We start from the raw sequence: 15,845 nt of genomic DNA on the forward strand, positions 1-15,845 counted from the left end.
GGTAACATAAAATTGCATGGAGGAAAAAACAACTACCAGGGTAAATTTTCGAGCAATTTAGTTTAAAATTATTACTGAAAACTAACTTCACTTTTATTATAAATTTTAGAAAAAACAGCTGCAACTTCCAGCTTTTTCTGCCACAATTATCACAAAAATCCATGTGAGATTGCTGAGGGACTGTACATCAATTCAGACCATAGAGTTTCTCCTTTTTTAATTTTTGGATGCTGTTGTGCCACGGGATTTTTGTCAAGGATAAAGTGTACCTTGGCTCAAAAAAGGTTGAAAAACACAGGTTAAGAAAACCCGGTTAAAGACTGAAGGTGACAGAGCCTTTGCAGCAGTGGCTTCATCCCTTTGGAACTCCCTTCCTCTCAGCCTCAGATCTGCAGACTCTGTGTTTTCTTTTAAAAAGCAGCTAAAAATGTACCTTTTTAAAATTGCTTTTTCACAATTATTTTTATATTCTTTGTTTTACCGTGTTTTACTGTGAAGCACTTTGCGATTTTGTCTGATTCTCTGTGTGTACACTGCAGAAGAACCTGGATCTAGTGTGTTTTTCCTTTTGTTGCATCTCCTGCTTTGCAATGATTAACCCTAAACAAGAACGCGTGCGAGCTATAGAAGTCAGGGAGTTAGGGCGGAGTGTGTCAAGGAATAATGCTGCGCTCCACTGACTTTGACTGAGCAGAATGTAAACAGATGTTAGTCCTGCTCTGGGTGGGCCTGCTGCTCCACTCCTCCTCCTTTCCTCTCAAACAGTTTCATGTGTCTGTAAAGTTTTGTAAACTTTAGAAGACAGGACTTATTGAACTGGTTATATAAATGTTTTTTCCGGACTAAATAAAGTATTGGCAGCGTGAAAAAGCCCTGTCCCTCTGAGTGACTGTGACACTCCCTCTGGAAGCGAGCTCGGCAGGGAGGGGGGGCCCGACTCCAGCAGTGGGAGGGAGATTAGCTGGGACTGCTGGAGAAGGTGTCTAAACGTGTTTGAGTCATGGGTGGTCTAACTCGCCGAGTGTCGTCAGTCAACAAGCGCCCATCAGCATTCAAACTCACCTTTTAACATTTTTTTTTATGAGCAGCCCTTCACTTTCTGAACAAACTCAGTGAGACAGCGGTAAAATGTGCTCCGGTTAAGACTGCACTAAAAAAAATGATGCAGCAGGTTTTTTGTCTCCATTAGTTTGTCTCTGAAGCTGCAGCAGCGTTGAAGTTAAAGGTCAACCAATCAGAAATCAAATGTTGATAGGGGGGCAGCTCACTTATCTCCATCTAGGCTGCAAGTATGGCTGTGGTTTTTGGTCCAATCTAGATTAGATTATCAAATTAAAATAATCAGATTATCTTGATTTATGTTGCAAATTTCACTGCCGGGATTCATCAACATCCCTGGACTCTGCTGGGATTTTTTGGAACACTTGGGTCAAAATTTGTAAAGGTTTTCCAATTCTGTTTCCTCCTTCTAGTGTTCAGTATTTCACCGCCTCTTGTGCCACGGGGATTCTGCTGTCAGCCTTGGTGTTTAAATCTTGGAGTGAGAACACACAGAACGTCTCATGTTTACAGTACAGCCTCGCCGGTTAAAAATACTCTCCTCTGGAAGTTCAGTCATGGCGCTCGCTCCAAAAACACCACCAAACTGGGACTCACTGCAAAACAATCTCAGGTGTATTTTTGAAGCTGCAACACAGGAGCGCCATCATTTTTGGAGCTAAAAATGAGTAAAAAAAACAAAGATTAAACTATGTTTTTAAAGATGGTCATTTTACTCAGGCTACAGTAGTTCTGGAATGTCCTAAAACAAAAGTTTTTTGTGTGCAGGTTTTCACATTTTCACCCTAATTTGTGTCCTTTCCTAAATTCATGTAAAGCCTAACCTGGTTAAAACAAGAGCAGAAAATTTGTAGCGACAGTGACGATTATGACAGAGGGTAACCCAATTCTAGCAGGTGGTTTCTCTGCCCAGATTTATCAGCAAACTCAGAATTTTAAAAAATGGATAAAGGTAAAAACAAATTCCACAATTGACAGTAAAAAAATGGTATCCATGAATACGATCAATATTAAATTGATGGTTTTTCCTTTCAAAGCAAAACAGTTTTTATTCATCAGACTGACTTGGTTTTGTACCAGTCCACTTAGCACAGTTTAGTGCATTGGATCTGTTGACTGCTGGTAAACCAGCCTCAAGAAGTTTAATGTGTTTCTGTTCTGTCATTGATGTAAAAATGATGACCAAGTGGTTTTTATTGAACCAAATCAGCTTTTAAATCTTCTTGATTGGTGCCAATGTAGACAAGATGTGACATCATAGAGCGCCAACCTTTCCAAAATGGGCACGACAAAATCCTGACAGTTTTTGTATTTACTGGAACCAGATCAGTTCTTAAAAAAACTTCAAGGTGTCTTGTTATGCAAAACATCAGTCATCTTTCATTTTAGTGTAAAACAGTACAACTTTGTAGCACAAAATGAACTCACAGCTTGTTTTTATATTTTTTAGATGTAGCAACAGGAAAAAAATAGTTGGTTGAATGCTGTAAAGCATTCAACCCTTTGTTTTCCTCTCACGCTATCTTCCGCCGTTTTTCGGCACTTAAGTCCTTCAACAATTTTCAACCTATTTTAACCATTCAGCTCTTAAACTGTTCAGCTCTTTCAGCTTATTACTGCTATGACTTTTGGTTTTTCAAATCCTTGAACTTTTTAAGATATTCCAGGATTTTCCAGGATTTTTTCTCCATTGAAATACATGGAGAATTTTTCGTGCAGAAGTTTACAGTTAAACTTCTTTTACAATTTTTAACCTATTTTAACCATTCAACTATTAAAATGTTCAGCTCTTTCATCTTATTCCAGCTATGACATTTTTTCTTTCAAATCCTTGAACTTTTCCAGAGATTCCCGGATATTCCCGGATTTTCCAATATTTTTGCTCCATTGGCCAAACCTTTGCTTCTTTAAACAATTGTAACTTTAACATTCTTTTGGCTAGAGACACCGTTCAAACATTGAAATGTTCACAAGGCTTTGGACTTCAATATAAGGCTCAAAATTATTATGGGATGGCAACACCACCTACAGTTTGGTGGCCATTTTGTCCCAAAATGTGAGGCAATTTTAAACTTCTCCAACTTTCACCTATTTTAACCATTCCACTATTAAAATGTTCAACCCTTTCAGCTTATTCCTTTCAGCTACGACTTTTAGTCTTTCAAATCTTTGAACTTTTCAAGATATTCCAGGATTTTCCAGGATTTTCCAAGATTTTCGCTCCATTTAAATACATTGAGAATCCTTGAAAACCTTTGGTTCTTTCAACCATTGTAACTTCAACATGCCTTTAGCTAGAGACACCGTTCAAACGTTTAATTGATCACAAGGCTTTGGACTATAAAATAGGTTTAGAAATCATTATGGGATGTCGACACAACCTACTGTTTGGTAGCCATTTTTTGACCAAATCTGAAGCAAATATTGCAATAAACTTCATCCATGGCTGGAACTGAACATATTGAAATTCAATGGATCTGGACATATAAGGAATGTGGGCGTGGTTAGCAAACAAACTTTGTTGCTAAGGACGTCCAAAGGTTTACTTTTTCCGATTTGTCTGAAACTGACGTCGATTTGTTCGTCATCCCCAGGCGACCCAAACATAAAATGGTTGCTATGGAGATAAAATTAATAGAAAAGCCGCCATTTTGAAAAAAAGTGGATTTTCTATCAACTTAGAACATGAAGCTTTTACCAATATGATACTCTCAAACAATGTGTTTTTTTGAGTCATTTGATGATGCTGATTCCAATGCTCGCACTTTTAGCCAATTTAGCAGCATCTTCAAATTTTCAACAGTTCAGGCATTTTTTCAACAATTTCAGCTTTAATGCTTAACTCCTTCTACAAATTTTGACCTATTTTAGCTATTCTACTATTACAATTTTCCACCTTTTCAGCTTATTCCTGCTAGGACTTCTGATCCTTTAACTTTTCAAGGTTTTTCCAGTACAGTTCAGCCATTTCTTCAGCAAATTTAGCTTTCATTCAGCAGTACAGCATTCAACCCTGCATTTTCTTCTGGAAATGCAGCTCTTTCTAGTTACACTTTGTGTTAAATCAAGTTCTCATCAGGATAAAACCTTGATTAGCTAATATACTCTTTAGGATTCTGATTATGTAGGATTTTAGCTGTCAGTGGAAAAATGCCACAAACTTAGAAGCACACATCGCTGATCGTTTTCTCTTCCACCTCCTCCTGCTTTCCTGCTGTCAGGCATTTGTTTTTGGGCTTTTTTTTAATTTGGCCTATCCTTTAACAACTTTCACCTATTCCTTTTTCCTCTCCTGTTGTATTTTATCATTTTCAGTATTCCCACCATTCGTTTGAGTTAGTTTTCTGTCTCTCTGTAGAAATCTTCCTCGATCCCATCCAACTCGCTCACTGGGATTTTCCTTTGACCTTTACACCTCCTGACATCCCATCTCACCCGTACTGTCCTCTCAGTCAGTCTCTTCCTCTGTGATATATTTAAAGAGAAAAGCAGCAGGGGAGAATTAGCACACCTGGCCCAGTTTCTGTGTCTCCAGCTGTCACAGGCGACCTTTTTTTCGAATAGGTCACCATCTTCTTCCGTTCTCATTTTCATTTTGTTGGTGCTTACTGCTTCTCTGCAGGACCATGACTGTTATTTTACAGAATAACTGCTGAATTATGGCTTAGCATTTCTTATGAGTAAATGAGAAATGTAGATAGAAGACAGATGGTTTTACCTGAAGCTCATTCTGCGGGTATGCTTGGTGGTGCTTTCTTAGCTGTACCCTCCCTTTGGTCCAACTTTTATAAAGGAAATTTACAGGAAATGCACGTCTCAGGGTGTTTGCCTTCACACTTAGTCATTTCCCACAGTTAGCATCAATGTTCTCTTTTTTTAAAATCAATCCAAACACGTTTTTTTGTGTGTGTTTTAACACTTTGTTTGATTTAGCAGATATAAAGTTTACTTGAACTTAGTGAAACAGGCAAACTTTTCTGTTGTTGCTTTTCCAATGCTTTTCCAATTTCTTCCTAGTTGTGGCTGATTTTTCTCTACAGTGCAATGTGAAGGCAAACTAAACCCAATGAAAGTGGAACATTTAGAGGCTTTTCTGCTTCACTGGCGACACCAAAGAAAGCATATATTATGGATTTCATGGCCCTTATCTCCATACATGCAGTTTGTGTTTTTGAAATTTTGTTTATGTACTTTTTCAATCAGTAGAAAACAACCGCTGTCACTCTCTGACATTGTTAATTCGAAAGAATTTTAGTTAAAATTATGAAGCTGTGTAAGAAACCCTTCACAATTTCTTAAAATCCCACTCTGATCACCTTTGATTTATTTTCAAAGTGTTTCTAGTGGTCATTTAATGATAATCATGCTGTTTATAGCCTAAATAATAAAATAAAAAAAACCTGTGCTGTTCTCTAGGGCATAGTTTCTGCAGAGCGGCAGGGAGCTCATTAGAAATTCACTTCTGAGTTATGGGCAAGGCCATTGATGCAAAGTAAGCCTGCCTCCCTTTCCCATCATCTAACAGACCGTCACAACCCCAACCCAACATTACAGGTGCAACAAAAGTGGTGAGCAGTATTGTAAATATCTAGCCGTACAGTATAAATCCAGATTCCAGCTCAAACAAGGAAAACAAAGACGTATGTAAATCGATTTGTCTGCAAGTGGATGCATCAGAATGGGGCAGAGCAACGACACTGTGGTCATCCGATGGTAGTTTTTATGTAACAACTTCAAATGGCATTTTTTCATCTTCTCCTGATTCACAACAATTTGAATAAAGAACTACTCAGAAAAGCTTTTTCAATTGTACTTTTCTTTTTACATGTCCTCCATCATAAGAAAAAAGCCACAAGACCATATTAAAAACACCAAAAACACAATGTTCATCAGACTGGTTCTTTAAATCTCCAGACTTGCTCAAGCATTGTTTCCTGCTCTGGATGCCCAGAAAAGTAGGTCTTTCAGTGGTGTAACCCTAATATATATAGATGGTGATAAATAAAAGCCCAAAATGGGATCATTACATACGCTTCAGTTGGCTCCAGTCTCCTACATGCCCATAAAGTGTGCTACCTTTGCCATTAATAAGTGTAAAAGCTCAGCTTTCCGGATTTGACAGCATTATGATGCTTAAATTCACTCTCCCGTCCTACTTCCTCCCTCAGCAGGCCTCCACACATGGCTGAAGAAAGTTGTGCTGTTTGGATCAGAGAAAGTTTCTCACAGGATAAGTCTCCTGACACACATGGGGCTTGATTTTATTTACTGGCTGATGTTGTTGTTACTCCCACGTGAGAGCTCATACTAGCATTTAATGACCTTGAATTTTCTTTATAATGCATCAAATGAGGTTTTTCTGGAACTTGGCCTGTTTGCTCCCTCAGTGGACTTGTTTGTTGTAAGTTAAATAAGCAATTGAGCCATTGACTTTCATTTATGATATGGCCAGGAAAGTTACCAACGTCTTTAATTTCCTATATATTCCATGTTCTCAATCGGGGAACTGTTTTCATTCATGCTGGTGAAAAGAACTTGTTCCTCCATCTCATGTTTTGCAGCACAGCTGTATTACATTGTTGGCAGAGAGTCGTAGTACCTGGACAGGGAGTCATTGCCAGTGAAAACACTGGAAAATCCTTTCATCAACAGTGGGTTTATCTGCTGAGTGTTGGGATCATGCAAATATTCAACAAGGCAAGATTTCTGTCTAAGCAGAAAATTTGAGCTGAAGTTTTCCTTTGAATGAAAAAAAATGGTTGAAGTTTATTTGTCTTACATTTCTGATTTTACCCCTTAGTATCTGGAGCTGCAACCAGAGGACAGGAGTTTCCTTGTAGCTTTCAGCAGGACTCACATGCTTCCAGAATACTGAACATTAGCGTGTCTGACCAAAGTCAGCTGCCACTTCAGAGCTGGTAGACAAGTGCTTTTTGTGCTGCAGCTTTCAAATGCTGACTTGCTGAGATCAGGTCAGAACCCCTCCATCATTGAGGCCAGATGATGCTTTTAGTAGCACAGAGCAGCAAGACAGTTGATCTAACATTAATGGAGTGGACCGGGTCAACATGAGACCTACGTTCCTTAAGGAATCTGTACCATAGAGAGGTATGTTTGACCACCACAGTACAGTTTGTCTGGCTGATGTGGTTGTGTCAAGTCTAAAAAAAGACAAAAAGGACAGCTATAGCTGCACTTTAAAGAGATTCTTGCTTTGGATGTCTCTTGCAGCAGAGCATTTTGAGACATCTGATGACTGCTTAGCAATCAGGACAGCGCCAGGGTACATTTGACCCCTACAGTCTGGCTGCTGTGATGGCTTAGTTCTGTGCTCTGGCACTTTTATGACACGGCCACATATGCAACTGCCACTGTGTGATGGCTAGGTCACGGAAGAACCCGATTTTTTTTCCCCAGAAAATCGTTGCTATGGTCATGAATGTAGAGGCAGCCATCAGTCGGGCAGTGATGACGTCTTTACAAAATCGAGCAACAGCTCGGGGGCCACAGGGCGGTGGAAGCCAGATCGCCTGGTCTCCACCGGCAGGCGATCTGATTGGACGATGTATAAATGTATAAATTTATAAATGTATCCGGATGGCGGCCGTCCCCATCAAATGTCATATCAACCCGGTAACCCGGCAGTATAAAAAGCAGGCCATTCTTTACCACACATTAGAATCTTCTTAATTTACAAATTTACATATTTTAGAAAACATGCCTCCCAAGAAAGCACAATGTTCAGTCTTCTTTGCATTCTTCTCAGCATCAACCGCTGTTCATCAAGACACAGGTCTGTGTGCTTTCAAAGCCAAGATGAGTTTTGTGCAGCATCAAGCCCTCTCATCATTTGGACCCAGCCCTGCAACTGTACGAATTCTAACAATAGGACGGTGGCAGTGGGACGGGGGCAGCGGGGTGGCTGGAGGTTGATAATCTGAAATCGTCTGGTCATTAGACGATTTTGGGGACCTGTCATTGGACTACCCTTGCATGACCTCCAAACGTGCCTGGGCAGCCACTAACCGATTTCAAGACATCGTCCAGATGCAGCTTAATTTGAACTTTTTCTTAAAACTTCCGTGGCCTCTGTGCGGTATGTAAAAATGCGACTGCCACCTACTGAATACAAAAGCCAGCTTGCAGTCACCTGTTGGTTTTACTGAAAAACGTGCATTTAGGACGCAGCTCAGCTGCATTTTGGCTTATGTGACTGTAGTCTTAGGTAAACCCTCCTCAGGCTGCTTTCTAGACATGTGCAGGAGCATAGCTCAGTTGACTTTACAACTGGCATGCGATCGCTAAAAGTGCTAGGATATGATTCATCACCGCCGTTATATCAATATAATTGCTCAAATATGCTTAGCAGAAAATCACAAATTGCTGATGTACTTTCAGTGAAAAATAACAAATTTAGTTTTAAAAGATCCATTGGTTTCCTAAGCCCTTCTTCTTCTGTTTCATTGTGAAAGCAGAAACACAGCCTCTTACTGCTTACTGTTCCCTACCGGTCCTAATCTGGACTTGGATGGTTATGGAACCAAGCGTCAGTTACCATGGTGTGAACAGGTTGTGATGTCATTGTTAAAGATAATACATGCATAGTGTTAAGTTGCGACTGGAGCATTCTATTGAAATCAAATGGGCAAAAGGGCTGTCTTGCAGAAGAAGGAGAACAAAGATCTAAACTTTGAGACTGGAAGCAGTTGTGAGTCCCTTATTCAGGTTGAACACTTTGATATGTCAGCACATTTGCCAGTCCCTATCCACCTTTTGCAAGAAACAGCTGATAGTAACAAATACAGATAAAAGACATCAAGGATGTTTGGAGAAGGAAATTGTGAGAATGGGAGAATGGGAAAGAAATGTGAGTGAGGAGGAATACTAGATGTACTATAGTGTCTCATGAGAAAAAAATACATCAAGCTTATGGAAACCAATACCTTTGCTTTGTGTTGCTGTAATATATCTAAACGTGCATGTTAGAGGGATTGTAAAGGGTTTGGAGGTGTGGGGTGTGTGAACTATGATATTTACTAGACAAATATCTCAGTACTGGAGATACGAATGGACAGAGGAAAGCAGTTGTCCCCATATGCGGTGCATATTTTACGGAGCATCCCTCACTTGGCTCACACTGTTCAGTCTTGTCTTGAATAAAAAAGACAAACCTTTGCCTTGCCACAAAGGGGTTTCTGTAGTTTTCACTTTCACATTATGCTTTTTCCTTCAAATTCTTAGTTTTTTATAAGTAGAAATATCATTTCTTAAATTTTCATCTTCGAAATTTTGCAAAAACTTTTATTGTACAGCTGGTGTAGGTTTTCATGTGTACCAGCTCCTGAAGTTGGTGCTTCATGTGTCATTGACAGGACAAATGGTTTTTTTCCTAATGATTGTGTGCGAGCCTTGTTTTCCCAGGTCCATCTTCCAGATTGGTTCTTGGTGTTGATAGTCGGGGGTCCGACTCTTTAACAGCAGGCTTGTTTGCTCTTGATACCTCCTGTTTGAGAGGGTTTTTCTGCCTTTGGCTCAGACGTTTTTACAGTTTACTGCGCTCAACACCAACCTGATAACAGCTTTTATGGACAGATGGTTCCAATATTGCTTTTTAAATATATATATATGTTGTGGCAACCTGGGGCTTATGGCCACCAAGACTCATGGGAAGAGTGGAATCTTGTGTGTAGAACCCCTCACCATAAGTGAGGGAAGCTGTAAAGAGAAGTGACCTTCATGTTACACTATTTGTGTGTGTTCAAAATAATTGGGCTTTGATGCTGGAAAGGAGATTGAGCTATCTGCTTCTCTCCTTACCGTTCCCCCTCTGAAACTGGCTTGTGGCGCCCAAGTGTTCATAGCGACGTTGCTTCATTGTGAAGCAGAATTCACCAAGCGTTGGACTGTTCACCCACTAATAGGGAACGTGAGCTGGGATTAGAACATCGTGAGACAGGTTAGTTTTACCCTTACTGATGAGGCACGGACAGCACTCCTACGCAGCCATTTAATTGGCGGATTGGCTCTTGCTATCCAGCTATGAGTGATATACTAGCTGGGTCATTACAATTTTAGCTCTAGGTTACAAAAACAAACAATGGGATAAACAGAACTGGAAAATGTCAAATGTATTTCAGTGTCTCCTGTAAATGTTACATGTTACAGTCTTTTCTTGGCACATTGTTACCATTGTATATTTCAAAATTTGCCTGCATCTGATGGACAAAAAATAATGTCAAACCGAGCATTGGCTTGACTTGCATTCAAGGTCTATTGACCCCCCTTTTTGGCAGCAAATTGATTTATGCACAAAAGACATTTGGCTATCTAGTCAAATGGTAGAGTTGGGCATTTTTATGTTGGTGTAAATGACAAGGAACACTTTTATCAGAGCAGTAGTAGTAGTAGTAGCTCATCCATCATGATTTGATAAACAGCTGGCTGTTGAGATGGTTACTGGGCACAGAAAAGGTGCAATTGATGGGTGACTGTTGGAGACAGCTCCTGGTCATGTCTCACTTTTACACAGACATTAAAGTGTTAATGTTTCATGTGCAGTACTGTTAGAGCATGCCCTGAAGTTTGGCTCTTCTGTACGAGGGTTATGAGCTGCTGTAGGCAGCAGATTATGACTGCGTATGTGTAAAGTATCAAAGCACACACTTTCTTTATACATTAGAGGCAAACACCCATGAAAGCTTAACTGACACTGCAATTATTTACCAATTGCCTCTGAGGGGAAAAAAGCTGTTGCGATGTGATACTTGGAGAAAATCGTTTATAACTATTATTTACTTCATAACATTTGATGGAGGAACACTTCAGCTCTCGAAATGAGCAGCTTGTGAAGCTGCAAGGATTATTTTGAAGTCTTTGATGAGAAGAAAGAATAATTAATTTGACTGTTTGGCTAAGAATGATACTGAAAACTATGTCCACAAGTCAGTCATTTTGCCTGCTCTGTTTTAGTGTGAATAAAAGTACAATAAATGCTTCAATGTATTTATTTATTTAGTGTAATCAACAAAACACATTGAAGTAGACTCTTTGTTCTGAGGGATTTGCCATCGAAATCCCTTGGAATGATAATTAAAACACTTAAAACACATGAATTATGCTAAGGTTTACACCAGTGGCTGTTACAATAATACGGAGCCTACGCCATGACATGGGTAAAATAATATCTTTTTCCCACAAATTAATATCTGGTTCCCACAAATTAATATTTTGTTCCCACAAATTAATATCCCGTTCCCAAGAAATAATATCTTGTTCCCACGCAAAAACTAATTTGTGCGAACAAAATAATATCTTGTTTCCACAAAAGAAGGTTACATTCCCACACATTAGTTAATTTGTGCGAACAAAATAATTATTCACGTCATAAGTCCTTCATAAACACGGATGTGTGCAATATTTGGATATATGTTTCATCCTCAAGTGACGCTAAGCAACTATCTCTTGTTGTGAGTTGGTGGTTGTAGGTTGGCGCCAGTGTTCAGCAGCGGAGCCGTCATCATCAGCGATTGAATGTGTGAATGGACTGTGACTGTAAAGCACTTTGGGTCTTAAACCAAAGTAGTAAAGCTAAACGCATACACCATTTACCATCTATACCAGAATTGTTATGTGAAATAGGGACTGTTTAAGACCAATACATACTATAGGTACCTATATACTAAGTATATACTAAGTATAAAAATAATAATAATTAATGCACACCCTTTAAAGCATTTGTAATAGCACCTCAGCTAAACAAACTGCTGATTTAATATCATTAATTAATTAATTTTAAGAATAATAAAACATTTTGAAATACATTGTTTTGATTTGTATATTTTTAATGGCCTATCACCGTACTGTTCCCATTTGCCACCCTACCAGAGACTTATGCCTCCTACCGGCCAATGGTTATGTGAATTTAGCGGTCATGCTGAATCTTTGTTGAATTGTTGACGTGCAAAAGTCAGTGCTTCGCTTCCCGCTTTTCTTTCAATTTCTAAAAAGATCAGCTTAGTTGTTTGTATTTTGAAGTAAAATATGAGAAGATTTGTTAGTTCTTTAAATCATCCGCCTGCATTTTCAAGTCACTTTCATGAAGAAAAGTATGATTGATTGTGGTTAGTTTACCTTGGAGAAGATTTGATTTGACTTTTTAGTGATAAATACGCATTTGTTGTATTTTATGTATGGAGGACCACACAAGATCTTTCAGTTGCAGCACCTTATCCATCATGCAGGCCTCTCGTGTGTGTGGAGGTGATGCAGCTGAAGCCCCCACCCACCAGACTTTAAGGGTTATTTATTTTAGCGTGTGTGAGCATTACTGTACCTTGAACTCACAGCCGCGCAAAAGGCTGGTTACAAGGTTATGAAGTCACAAGTTGTGACAGAGAATACTCATAAGACTTGCTCATGTGAAATTTGATCAGTACCGCCCCAACCAGATTGTGACTGTACCTGGATTTGAACCAGAAACACCCACAGCCCCACAGCTGTGACGACAGAAGCATCAGAACCGCTAAGTGACTGCTCAGGACCACTGGACGTTTTAAAACTGTTACTCCATGACCACCTCATCTTCCAGATCTTTCCTTAACTGAATTTCACAAGCAATTTCACAAACATTTTTTTGCCTTAAACTGGTGGATCTGGTTGAATCACAGGACTATAAATAAATCCATCAATTAAGTTGATTAATCGTTACAACCTTACTGAAAATGGAACTGAGTCTTTCTACACATTTCTTTTTCATTGTTTTACATCAAATTGGAGGGTTTATGTATCATCAGATGCTGTTTGCTTATGTAGACTTTGCCACCCATGAGCTGACTAGACTTATTTGATCTAAAACAGCTGACAAAAAGTATGTTTGTGTATGTGAGCTGTGTGCATGCATTCAATAGGAGTAATGTCCCTGGCCTTTCTCTTTGGGTAGAACCTCAGCTTGGGTACGTAACATGGATTAAGGGCAGAACTCTGTGCAATATTTGTTCATTCCAACAAGAAGACTTTACTAAAAAGTACAACTTTTCCTCTCATCTTCTTCTCTTTGGCCTGCAGTGTTTTATTTAAGGCTGTAAAACGGATTTAACCAGAATTGTGGGAGAGCTTTACTGTTGCGGTCAATTATAAACTTCATTGAGGCCAATTTGGAGTTGAAAACTCAACCACCACCATTATTGGATGGTGACAACTCCAACCACCAAGGTGTAAAGGGGAAAGTGAAGCACTGAGGCCTGCATGACTCATTTTCTCAGCAGACATTTGGTAAATCAAGAGGTTGGGGAGAACATTAGGAGAGAATTATGGGTACATTTTCCACTGCTGTCCTCAAACCTGCAGAGCTGAGACAGAAGGCAGCTGACTTAGTGGCTGCTCTGTCTGTCCTTAGAATTAGACTCCTTAGCAAACATTTCAGGCTGGAGCTTTAGACACACACAGCAGATGCTTGTTTCCTTTGGAAGTGGCGACTGAGACATGGTGTACTGGCACCTATGTCAAGTGGTCTACTGTATAACACCACCCCTGTCTCACTTGCAGCTTTAAGGTGAGGATTTACATCTATGGTTGTTTCTACAAAGCCAGCCTGCAGTGATCCTCCCAAAGACAGAGGTCAGATAGGGTATAATTTGGGTAAGTCTGTTTAAATATTTGAACATGTTTTTTGATGCTTGGTAACATGTGGATTTATGCCCCTCTTGCGTCAAAACCTCTTCAGGATTTTCAGTAAATCTTCACTGGAAAAATGGCATGATGCTTTCCTAACAAAGTTGACTGCTTGCCCTTTTTCTTCCCTGCATGTGTTTTTCCAGGCTCTGAAAGGTCCAACTTTTTCACAGCAGTCAGGACTCACCAGTTACTTTTCGGTTCACTGACATCCAATCAACGGCCACTACGTACAGTACAGACCAAAGGTTTGGACACACCTTCCCATTCATTTGAATGGGAAGGTCTGTACAGTACATTATGCACATATTACATGGATGAAAATTGGTCATACGTGAACATATCTAGAAAAAGTGAGATACGTTGTGGTCTTTACGTGAAATTTTCACAGATGTATCACGAATGAACCACATTAAAATCACAGAAGTATGAATAAACTACGCAAAGAGCACGTAAACCAACATAGAACATGAACCGTGTGGGATTATTGCGCTTTTTATCTTTTTTATCTGATGAAACGCCATAAAATGCAGGTAAACTGTGTAATTTTTTATCGACAAGAAATTTTGAACAACTCAAAACTGAATTCATGTAAAGACCAATCAAGCAAAGCCCTCAACGGACATATGCACACACCGACGGATGATGAACCCAAGAAACACTTATGAATTACTTATACCACACGTGTCACAAAAGACGAAAATGTCATGCGTGGAAAATGTGTAAAAATGTATTTAATGACTTTGTGACATGGCCTTTAGCCTGTTGTAGCTGTTACACAAACAGAGAAAGAATGATTTAGAACAGATGAATCACCTGATCTAACAAATAAGCTTAGAGTGAGACAAAAAATATCTATGGCATTAAGTGGGTCACTACTTTTCAACATTGGCGTAATGCATCATCATATTGTTTCAGTTAACTCCAACCCAGGCACAACAAAGTATATGGCAAATTTTTATATAGCACTTCATTACCTTTTTAGCTTTACTACCCAAAGCGCTTTACAGTCACATTCACACCGATGGTGGCTTTGCTGACGAATACTGGCGCCAACCTATAACCACCAGGGGGGTATTCCAGAAAGCATGTTTAAAGTACCCTGACTTTAACCCTGACTTGGTAACCCTGGGTTAACGCACGTGTACAGCAAGTATATAAAGACATTCTCAATGGATTGCCAATTTCCGGAGTCACCATGGAAATGTGTTGAGAAAAAAAGAGAGCGCTATACTCCAGTGAGACGGAGTCGGAGATTTTAATGACGGCGTATGAAAATTATACGCCCATCAAAAAAGTAATACGGCTGCATCAGCAGAAGAAAGAGTTTCTGCTTGGAGAAAAATAACGGACAAAGTAAACAGATGAGTTTCTATCTCATTTCCATTATCATTGTGACGCAAAATACTCTTGGGGGAAATATATCTATAAATATGTCTATCCAACTCAATACTTACTATACAACTCAAATTTACATATTAATCTAACTAAATGTCATATTACTCCAATTCAATACATGTTTTTCCAAAATAATTTATTGTACTTCTTGAACTCTCATATGTCTAAGTTTGAGGCTGCAGATATTCTCATTTTTTGTAACATTGAAATGAATGATACAGTGTGGACTTATAAAATACATCATCTAATCATGTATCATGACTCTGACTTTTACTTCAGTTAATGCAACAGTATATTGCACCTGTGGTGCTAAATAAAGTCATCATCCCCTCCCTCCCTCTCATGGTGCAGAAAGAATAAAACATGACATACATAACAGGATAAAATAACTTGGCAAAACAGAGTAAAACAGCATTTGGTCAAAAAGCCACTCTTAAACCCAAATCCATCCGGACAGGCAAAGGGAATGTTATCCCACAATCTAACAGCAGCACCAAAGTTACACCTACTTAATTGAATTAATTTGAATTAAAGTAAAATAAGTGTCTGATAACAGTGATTTGCCCTGAAATGGTGATGCACATCATGCCAGGATAAGAAATGTTGAGTTGCATTTGGTGGGGGTTTCCAAAAAGGATGTTTTGATGTGTTAGACACCACCTCTGGTGCCTTAAAGAACACTGCTGCTGTTCTTCTCTGTGTAACAGACTGACATCGAC

General features: G+C 39.2%; 1 protein-coding gene across 13 annotated transcripts in view; it reads left to right on the forward strand.

Moving 5' to 3' along the window:
* The window catches only part of nav3 (neuron navigator 3), a 518,579-nt gene that overhangs the window by 295,805 nt on the left and 206,929 nt on the right, over positions 1–15,845 (forward strand). The window lies entirely within an intron of this gene.

This window comes from Oryzias latipes, chromosome 23 (assembly GCF_053564925.1).
Source record: "Oryzias latipes strain Hd-rR chromosome 23, Olatipes_Hd-rR_3.1".
Classification (NCBI taxonomy): Eukaryota; Metazoa; Chordata; class Actinopteri; order Beloniformes; family Adrianichthyidae; genus Oryzias; species Oryzias latipes.